General features: G+C 39.9%; 1 protein-coding gene across 1 annotated transcript in view; it reads right to left on the bottom strand.

The window, feature by feature from the left end:
• LOC122558037 overlaps positions 1-9,401 on the bottom strand; it is a 111,867-nt gene extending 102,466 nt beyond the window's left edge. The window contains exon 1 of the mRNA XM_043706367.1: positions 9,333-9,401. The gene's annotated coding sequence lies outside the window, so the exon portion shown is untranslated. The remainder of the gene's footprint in view (positions 1-9,332) is intronic.
• Between the last annotated feature and the right edge of the window lie 1,418 nt (positions 9,402-10,819).

A 10,819-nucleotide genomic window follows, 5' to 3' on the forward strand; every position in this document is an offset into this window, starting at 1 on the left:
TGGATGCCAAGTACCTAAACTCTGGAATAGTCAGACTAAATCTCTCCGACTCACTCTCCTGTTTAAAGATGATTCTTAAAAACTAACACTTTGACCAAGATTTTGATCATCTGTTCAATATCCCCTTATGCAGTCCAGTGTCAAATTTGGTTTGGTAATGTCTGCAGGGCATTTTATGTTTTACAACATTAAAGGTGCTGTACAAATACAAGTTGTGTTCAATTTTTTTTCTGGACATCTGTTTTAATGGAGAGTTAAACATTTGTTTTGCAATGCATTTTTATAGTATTTTCTTCCATCTGCAGTCCATCAAAACCATATGGAGGCATCAGTCAGGGTCACCGGGGGAGTCAGGATATAAGGTGCTTGTGTAATTCCTTTATGACTAGCAGGTTCTCCTTAGTAGATTTTGATGTCTATTGATGCATTGTTTTAAAATGGCCTTGATATTCCAATGGCCAAATAGTCATTGCAGCAGCTCAGATGTGCATTGGGAGTATGTGGCAAAAAAAACCCCAAGGAATTGCCCAGAAAATTCAACATGCTGATTGGAAAATACTGAGTATCTTATACCCTCCAAAAACATTCCTTATGGACAGAGGATTTAGAGGGTTCCCTTTCACTCTAGTTTAATAGTTACCCCAGAATTGTTAGAAAATTAAAACATACTTGACTCCTAGGTAACTATTAAACAGAATCTCTGACTTACAACTGAACCCCCAAACTGTACCGCACAACCCAGACACCTACATGACCCAATCTGACACGACTGGGCTCAGGAGTTGTCCTGCTTACAATGACCGAAACCCGCCGGACTGAGCAAACCCTTACCCCCATGTCACCTGACCTCCCCAGATTTGTCATCCTGTTTGCCCCCATTAGGACCCAACCCTACTGGTCTACATTCCTACAATACCCAACCCAATCACATCAGAACTGGCACACACACTCCCCATCTCACTGACCTCCCAGCACCAAATCCCTCCAACACGACCTGGCACCTCCACTCCCCCCTCCCACCTGAGCTGATCCCACCAGACCACTCTGAATAAGCCAGAGTGTGATCACTGCCTCTTTCCAGTTTTGGAGTTGTGAATTTACCCAGCAATCTTGCTGCCATACTTAGTGTTTCTCAATGTCAACTCTGAGGTAAATCAAACAATCCATTCAATTCCGAAATCACACATTCTACTACTGGTTACCGTTTATTCACGTACTTCTGGAATTTTTTTGCAGATTCCCTTGAAACGTTCTTATGCACCTTTGATGGAGAAATACTGCTCTCAAAACCCTGAACAGCAAAGACAAACTCACTGCTGTTTCTTCAACATAATATATCTCTGAGCCATGCAATATTTATGATGGCACTATACAATGATTCAGTTAAATGGATAGATAAGAGAAGTTAGTATCATTCTTCTTATACAAGAGAAGAGAACATTTGATATGCACATTCAAAATTATGAGGAGTTTTTTTTGCCTCAAAATGAACATAAGTAGTTTTCTGCATTAGTAGAAACTGCCTTAGATTTTGCAACTGGAAAGAAGCTCTGAGAAATGTCAAAATTCCAATATTTTGTTTGTGTTTTTCTCTGTAAAGACTGTACAGATATGATTTAGAACATTTGTATGTACTTGTAGATAATTTTATGAATAAAGTATATTTTTGAAATAAAAAAAATTCTTTGATTGGCAGAAACTGTTTGCACTAACAACATGGTTGGAACCAGAGGAAAGATATTTCAGATAATTGGCAAAACATAATCCTGGGCAAAATATCTTCCTAACAGTTTGTAAAAGATGCTAAACCACTATTAGATACAGAACAGAATAGCTCTGATTAGAATGTATCCTACACCCAACAGTGCTGAGAAACTGAATACCTGAATATTTATTTCATCACTATTTGTGGGGCCTTATTGTACATAAAAAGGCCATCATGTTTCCCTGCATTACAACAATGGCTGAGCTTCAAAAAGTACTTGCCTGTAAAGGGTTTTGGGATGCCCTGTGTTTGTGAAAATTACGATATAAATGCAACTTTTTTTAATATTTATTGGAGTTCATCCAAGGTCTGTTTAGCCAGTTAAGTTTTATTTCTTTCTTCTAAAGGATTAATTTATGGACTTCTGTACACATTCACTTCAGCCATATTTTGGGGAATAGATGTAGTGGAACAGATATAGTGGAATAATAATGTAGGTCTAATAATCCACATTATCTTGTCCACACCAGAATGATAGATCTGATTTCTGGAGTGTTGTTGTGATAAAGATTTCCTGCTTTGCTTCTTGCCACTTCCACCAAGAGCCTATTGGAAGTTCACGAATGCTGGGCATTAGATTAGATTACTTACAGTGTGGAAACAGGCCCTTCAGCCCAACAAGTCCACACCGACCCACTAAAGCGCAACCCACCCAGACCCATTCCCCTACACCTAACACTGCGGGCAATTTAGCATGGCCAATTCACCTAACCTGCACATTTTTGGACTGTGGGAGGAAACCCACACAGGCACGGGGAGAATGTGCAAACTCCAAATTCCTGAGGCAGGAATTGAACCTGGGTCTCTGGCACTGTGAGGCAGCAGTGCTAACCACTGTGCCACCCACCTTTGATTGCACTTTTTCTGAATTTCAGCAGTTTCTTCAGTATTATCAGAATTTATTAGTTTACTTCCTTCCTTCTCTCATTCTTTCACTTCCCATGAATACCGATTGCTGTAGCCCGTGTGTTACCTGTTGAAGAAGTTAAGTCAGTAAGGATTATTTACTCAGAAAGAGATAATCTGATTTTCTGTCCACATGCAAAACAAATTAGATAGACTACACTAAAGGCATACAATCTTTTCCGTTCCTTTTACCTCTCTGTGCTGCATACAGCTCAAAACCAGCAACATCTTCCCCAATGACTCCTCTGCGATGAATATTTCCACATGCGCATGTATCATCTCTTACCTTATTATTAATATGACAGCAGCAGAGGATTGTCTATGGAGTCCCAGCTAAGTGTCATCCTATCCTTGTTCAACCTGCAGACAGCAGGAATCCTGGCCTATTTTACTCTTCTCAACTAAAGTGCTGTTAAACCAACTGTAGCAACCCATCATGCTGTCTGCTACTCAGTGTAGATCAGGTTCCGTCATAAACTATACCAGTGCCAAATAAGAATTTCTTGAAAATACAGCTTGAAGAAAAAGGACTTGCAATTTTGTTGTGACTTCCACAGTCTTAGACATTCCAAAACACTTTACAATTAGTGAAGTAATTTTCAAGTGAGGTTACTGTTCTAATAAGACCAAAAGGCATAGGAGCAAAAATAGGCCATTCAGCCTATCAAATCTGCTCCACCATTCAATTACATCATGCCTGATCTGATAATCCTAAACTTTCTCTTCCTTTTCCTCAAACTCCACAATTCTCTTACTGATTAAAAAAAAATATCTACCTCAGCCTTGAATACATTAGTGACCCATCCTCAACAGCCCTCTGAGTTAAAGAATTCCACAGATTTACTGTCCTCTAAGAGAAGAGATTCCTCCTCGCCTCTGTCATAATTGTGTGACCTCTTATCTGTTAAAGTAGGAAACACAGCAGCCAATCTGCACAGAGTAAGTCCCCACAATCAGCAGTTAAATTTTTTTTTAAAAGAAGTATTCATTCAGAGCATCATTGGCAAGGTGAACATTTATTCCCCATTCCTAACTACCTTTGAGCATCTAATGAATAAACTGCCTACAACTTGCCTCCTGAACTATTCTAGAGGACAATTAAGAGTCAACCACATTGTGGTGTTGGTTTGTAAAATAACTCCACAGAGGACAGTATCTCATCAGCAAGTCACTCTTTATTCACACATGGAGAGTCCTTGAAACTGAGCCAGCTCTCAGAGTGTCAGGATCTGTCAGCTAGGGCTCCAATTGGACCAGATTAACAGTCCCAATCAGGGAACTCAAATTCTATGAAGTACACCTGACTGACCTCATTACAATCACCACAGTCTGTGGACTCTATACAAGCCTGATTAGGTAGGGGTGGCATATTTCCTTCCCTGAAGAGTTTGAGAGAACTTGATGGGTTTTTAATAGTCAGTCCAGTAATTTCAAAATGAGTCAAGCATTTATTCCAGATTTTTGTTAAACTTATATTTTCCCCAAATACCATGGTGGAATTTGAACACATTTCTCCAAAGGTCTAGCCTAGACCTTTGAATTACACAAATAATGCACTTACCATTAAATCACTTAATTCTCTGTGTTTGGTGTTGGTTGATGATAAATGCTGAGCAAAAGTATGCCACATGGGGGCACCAAAACATAGGTTTGCCCTTCCTATTTCTTGTAGGGCCAATAAATAGTACCACATATTTTTAATGGCTTGAATCCTTTTAGTCCTCATGATATTCTAATACCAATGGCCTGACTACTTCCTTTGACCGCAAAATAGCTTTTAAATCTTCTAAATTGCTGAAAGCTGCAAAAAAACTGAATTTTTTTTGTGAAAAATAATTCTTCATCCTTTGGTAAATTTTTTGGAAGCCTGCTCCACCCAATACTTGAATAGTATTTGCATTATCTCTGAAAGCTTGTCTAGTATATGTCCCAGACTCCAATGGAAATACAAGAATTGGTTGATTGTCTCGGATAAATGATGCTCGACACATTCTTATTTGAAACAGCAATAACAGCAACCTGAATTTATTTGGTGCATTTAACTTAACTGTTACATCTTAAGGCTTTTAATAGAAATGTTTTCATGCAAAACTTGATCTCAAACCGCATTGCTTGATAAGCTGACTAACATGCTTTTCTTCCTTCCTATACCTTTATCATATTGAAATAAAATTTTATTACACAATTTCCCAAGCTAACCAATTTTTTTTCTATGGACTTCAAGAATATTTTCCCTTATTTGGCTATGATTCAATTGATAGCACTAATATCACTGACATCTAGAAGGTTGTAGTTTCAAGTCCATTCCAGAGACTTGAGTCACAATATTTAAGGCAACAGACCAGTGCAGAGTTGAGGGAGCACTGCACCATTGGTGTGTTGTGGTTCAGTTGAGAATCCCATTTGCTCTCTCTCAGATGTCACTATTTCAAAGAGGAGTAAGAAAATGCTCCAACTGGTGTCCACCGTGAGCACATCACAGTTTGTACTACATTTCTGTGCTCCAATTAGTCATTGCCTCTCCTGCAGTAAAACAGTGACTCTATTTCATTGGTAATAAAGTGCCATCAAGGCTGCTATATAAATGCAACTCTTTCTTTCCTTTTAAACCTGCAATCTACAAGTGCTACCACTTAGTTAGTACACTCCAAATTCACAAATCTCAGAGAGTCTGGGAAGGAGCATTCACATCAGGCTTCATGTAGCCTGTGAAACCTCCTGTAATGTCACACCCAACTTCCTGCCACTCAGCTTTGCGGACCATCTATGGAATAGGAACGTGTAGGTGTAAAGATACGATGAGAAGAAGACTCAGTATCATCATCTTTAAATCCCAGGACCAAGAGCAGCTGCCAAACAGTCTTCACATAAAGAGGTCACAGGAGAAGGTCACCCCAGGATGCAAAGGAGGGACAGGATGCCCAGAGTCTGTCAGTGTCATTTCCTCCAGAGGGGTGAAGCATGTGGTCGATTACTGAATGAGGATAACTTGGGACACAGGCACAGAACTGTGCCACCTGCTGGAGTAGGGCCTGTTAACTGACACTGAATTTTGAGCAACTGGCTGCTTCCATGGAGCATCTAGGGAGCTGTGCGGGACCTCTCAATTAAGGCTGTTACCGATTTCTGCCAGATGACACTGCTTCACCTCATTTCCCCAGGAAGAGTTCAATGCTGCAGTCCAAGCATAAGACTTTGCCAATATGGCTGGCTTGAGCATATTCAGGGTGTTAGAGACTATACAAATGTCATGTTGAGAGCATCATACCATAGAACCGCTGGTTTCAGCACCACAGAACAACTGGTTAATTTACCATCATCAGTGCTATTAGTTAGAGATCTGCACCAGGTAACCTGAAATGATGGCTATATGCTAGACAATTTTCAGATTCCTTTTCCATTTCAATGTCCAGGTATTTACAGGGATGGCTGTTGGAGAGTCAAGAGCTACCATCTGCAGCCTTGGCTAATAACTCTGATATGAATCCTTGATCGCAGGCTGAGCATAGATACAGTGCAGCCCATTCTCCCAGCAAGAGCATCATGTAGTCTCCTGAAGATGAGGTTCTGATGTTTGGAGTGATCTGGTGATGTTTTTTGGGGGGGAGTGATGATGTGGTGTTGGGCTTACAATAAAGTCCATACAGAGTGAGCTGCATAATCCTTGCAACAGAAGCAAAGAGGGAATACGATGGACGCTGAAAAGCTGAGAGAGCAGCAGCAGTCTCCCAGGCAGACAGAGGACATGCAGAAGGAGAAACGTCAGCATTATAGAGCAATATAAAATCAAGCGCTACAAGCCTGAGAGGGCTTCATTTATACCCAGTTCCAGTAGCTATGAATTAGGTGAAGCTATCACTATAGACTGTGGATTCATTGTCGTTTGAAAGGCAAACAGCCCCTATTTAGTCACAGAACTAAATCCAGGTTTTTTGTTTGTTGTTTCTTTGCTTTTCCTGTTGTTTAACTAGTTATCATTAACTACCATTTAAAGGCTATCCACCATGTGATGCTCCCACATTCAACAATGTCAGGAAGTTTTGCTACATTGGGCCCTCCCTTAAAAAGAAACTCTAACATGGTATGATTCAAAGGACAAGTAGCCTGAGAAATCCTCCAAGAAATTCCCCGAAATTGACACACAGCTGAGTTTTGGTAAATTTCCCCCTGAGACATACCTGATTCTAATTGAACTCTTGTCTCCAGTTGCTGCAGCTGGGGCTGGATACAGGCAAAAAAATGGTAGAACTACAATGAGGCTCATTTGTATTGATGTAAAACATTAAGATGTGGTGCCTGACTGCACCATTCATTGCTCAAGTTTATCTGGTGAACTGTTGAGCCATACAAGGGAGGGGAAGGGAGAAAATTTGTACCAAAATAAGGGACAGCACTAAGAGACAGAGCCAATTATAGGGAGCCTTCATTCTGGTGATCAAACAACTTGAAAACAAAAGTTATGAGGAGAGGCTGGGTTGACTGGGACTTCTTTCACTGAAGTATACAAGTTTGAGGGGTGACCTTATAGAGGTTTATAAAATCATGAGGGGCATAGATATGGTGAATAGCAAAGGTCCTTTCCTTAGCGTGGGGGAATTCAAACTAGGGGGCATATTTTTAAGGTGCGAGGAGAAAGATTTGAAAGGGACCTGAGGGGCAACCTGTTCACATAGCATGGTTCATATGTGGTAGATGCAATAAAGTTACAGCATTTAAGAGATATTTGGATAGGTACATGAATAGGAAACGTTTAGAAAGATTTGGGCTAAACTCAGGCAAATGACACCAGTTTAGCTTGGGAAACCTAGTTGGCATGATTGAACTGAGGAGTCTGTTTCCATGCTGTATGACTCTATGACTCTGACTCTATGACTCTACTACCTTATGGTCAACAGCTTTTGATGCAACAGAAGACAGAAGGTATGCTTGTGTGAGGTTTGACTGGTGCTGCATGGAGTCCAACCCATGTCACTAAAAAAATGAAAACTAACTGCTTTCACTTAACCTTTACATATGTAAATGTATTACAAACGTATCTCCTGCTTTTTAGCCACAACACTATCTGAAAAACACGCTATAATTACTTGTCAATAATGACCCAAAATCAGGTTATACTCCAAAATGATGGGATCTTGCTAGCAAAACATCAATCACTATGTTTTCTGATCTGTCACCTAGTTTGGAGATTTAAAGCAGGTTTTAATAATGTCAGGAATAAGACATCAAAACAATTAGATCTAAACAAACAATGACAGCCACATTTTAATACCATTCTCGTTGGTTTGGTGTTATGCAAAGTATAATTAATGTTTATTGTACAATGCAATCTAGCCGTTGCCATTTCCCTCCAAACATTCATTAATTTCACCACCTGACACCCACAGCAGCCAGGGTTGAGGTGTTGCAGGATACAGTGATGGAATATTGAAATGCTAAGGTCTGTCGGCTTGCATCATCAATCTGAGACCTGTGAGGACCTGGCCTCCCCAGCTGCCAACTCACATTCCTCAGGGGCAGTCACTGGTAATCTAAAGGCTAGAGAAAGCCGCAGTTTTCCGCCACATTTAATTGCAGTTGCAGAAAACTCCAGTGTAGGAAATACTCTGTCCTTAGCACCAAAGAGTCGAGTTATAAAATCAGTAACTATGCCCTACAATATAATCTTGTCTAGTGACTACGGCAGTGGAAAGAGAGGACATTTTTAGAAAGTTTTTCATTAAACTGGATCACTGTATATACTTGCAAAGCTACATTTTCCCAGAGCAGAGCTCTTGGGTTCAGGTCAAAGAGCACCGCATACGTATGTTTTCTCTAAATGTGTAATTAAATTTAGGTGGGCAGATTTCTCTTGTGAACTACATACTACTTGCATCAGCTCAGGTGACCTTTAACCCCATGGGAGATAAGGTGTTTACTTTATGGTTAATGGATTAACATAATGTACAATTCCTTGCAGCCTGCACTCTGCCACTATAGTAAAACCTCCCCTTAAACAAGCCACAGAATATGGCACAATATACCTCAGAGACACATTTAAGATAATTGCTTAAAGAACAAAAGGAGATGAGCAAAATTTCTGGGTTTGTTTTTCTGCAGTTAGCTGTTGTGATCTGGAATGCACTGTCTGAAAGGGTTGGTGGAAACAAATTTAATAGTAGCTTCCTAAAGAAATTTGTTTCAAAGGGTAAAATTAGCAGGGCAATGGGAGAAAGAACAGGGAAGAGTGGGATGAATTAAACTGGTACAATAGGCCAAATTGTCTCCTTGATTCTGTAAGATTCTATGAGAAGGCTGTAAATGTGACTGAATCATATTTCACATATAAATCAAATCCAAATTCAAAAAAGCACTTCACTTAAAAGTACATTGTGGGCACCGGGTATGAGCAGCTCTATTGAACTTTAAAATATTTTTAATCCAGTCCTCCTGAGATATAAATCTTTTCTGAAGCCTCACAAGTAACAAGTTATCTGCAGAGCTACAACAGCTCATAAAACCTAAATTATCAGTCAGGAAATGTTCAGTATCCCAACCAAAGATATATGATTTTCTGCTTATATTGAATACAGTATTAAATTATATTAAACACAGTATCACTAAAATCAAAAGAACAATTAAAGAACAATTAAAACTCATGTTATAAGCACATTTCATAACTCACTTAAAAATTCAAAATAAAGTTTCACAATTATCCATTGGGAATCGTTTGTGCAGTTTGTCCACAGGTAAGTCAAAAATGGTTGAGCTAACTCCAAAGGTCATGAGTTCAAACACCACTCCCAAACTGTCAGCACAAAGTCTAGACTGACTCCCAAGGGCAACTGGGTGCACGCTGTGATGTCGGAGATGACATCTTTTGGATGAGTCATTAAACTAAGTGAATACAAAGAAGAAATGACTTGCATAGACAAGGTATCTTTTATGTCCTTGTAACCAATTAAGTACATTTGTTGTTTTTTCCCACTATTGTAACACAGCAGCCAAATTATTCACAGCAAGATTCCACAAACAGCAATGTGTTAATGATAACAATTTGCTCATTTTTGTGATTTTGGTTAAGAGTTGTTAACTGGCTAGGCTCCTGGACAGAGACGAAGTGAAACATTTTCTCTCAGAGGGTCATGACTCCTTGATGCTGTCTTACTGTAAAGTTAATGGAAGAAGAATCCTCAATTTTTAGATCAATGATTGTTAAGTAAGAGGTTAGAAGGTTATATGGGGTAGGCAGGATTGCAGATTAGAGGTTACAATCAATTCAGACATGGTCTGATGAGGTGTGGCAGATGGAGTTTAATTTAGATAAATGCGAGGTGCTGCATTTTGAGAAAGCAAATCTTAGCAGGACTCATGCACTTAATGGTAAGGTCCTTGAGAGTGTTGCTGAACAAAGAGACCTTGGATTTTAGGTTCATAGCTCTTGAAAGGAGAATCATAGGTGGATAAGACAGTGAAAAAGGTGCTTGGTATGCTTTCCTGCATTGGTCAGCGTATTGAGTACAAGAGTTGAGAGGTCATGTTGCGGCTGTACAGGACATTGGTGAGGCCACTTTTGGAATATTGCATGCAATTCTGGTCTCCTTCCTATCGAAGGATGTTGTGAAACTTGAAAGGGTTCATAAAGGATTTATAAGGATGTTGCCAGGATAGGAGGATTTGAGCTGTAAGAGACTAGACTGGGGCTGTTTTCCCTGGAGTTTCGGAGGCTGAGGGGTGACCTTATAGATGTTTATAAAATCATGAGGGGCATGGATAGACAAAGTCTTTTCCCTGGGGTGGGTGAGTCCAGAACTAGAGGGCATAGGTTTAGGGTGAAAGGAGAAAGACATGAAAGAGACCTAAGGGAAAACTTTTCATGCAGAGGGTAGTACATGTATGGAATGAGCTGCCAGAGGAAGTGGTGGAGGCTAGTACAATTGCAACAGTTAAAAAGCATTTGGATGAGTATATGAATAGGAAAGGTCTAGAGGGATATGGTAAAAAGGTAAAAATGAGATAACTAGGTCCTGATGAATTGGAGATGCTGGTGTTGGACTGGGGTGTACAAAGTTAAAAATCACACAACACCAGGTTATAGTCCAACAGGTTTAATTGGAAGCACACTAGCTTTTGGAGCGACGCTCCTTTATCAGGTGACACAATCACCTGATG

This window comes from Chiloscyllium plagiosum, chromosome 16 (assembly GCF_004010195.1).
Source record: "Chiloscyllium plagiosum isolate BGI_BamShark_2017 chromosome 16, ASM401019v2, whole genome shotgun sequence".
Taxonomy (NCBI): Eukaryota; Metazoa; Chordata; class Chondrichthyes; order Orectolobiformes; family Hemiscylliidae; genus Chiloscyllium; species Chiloscyllium plagiosum.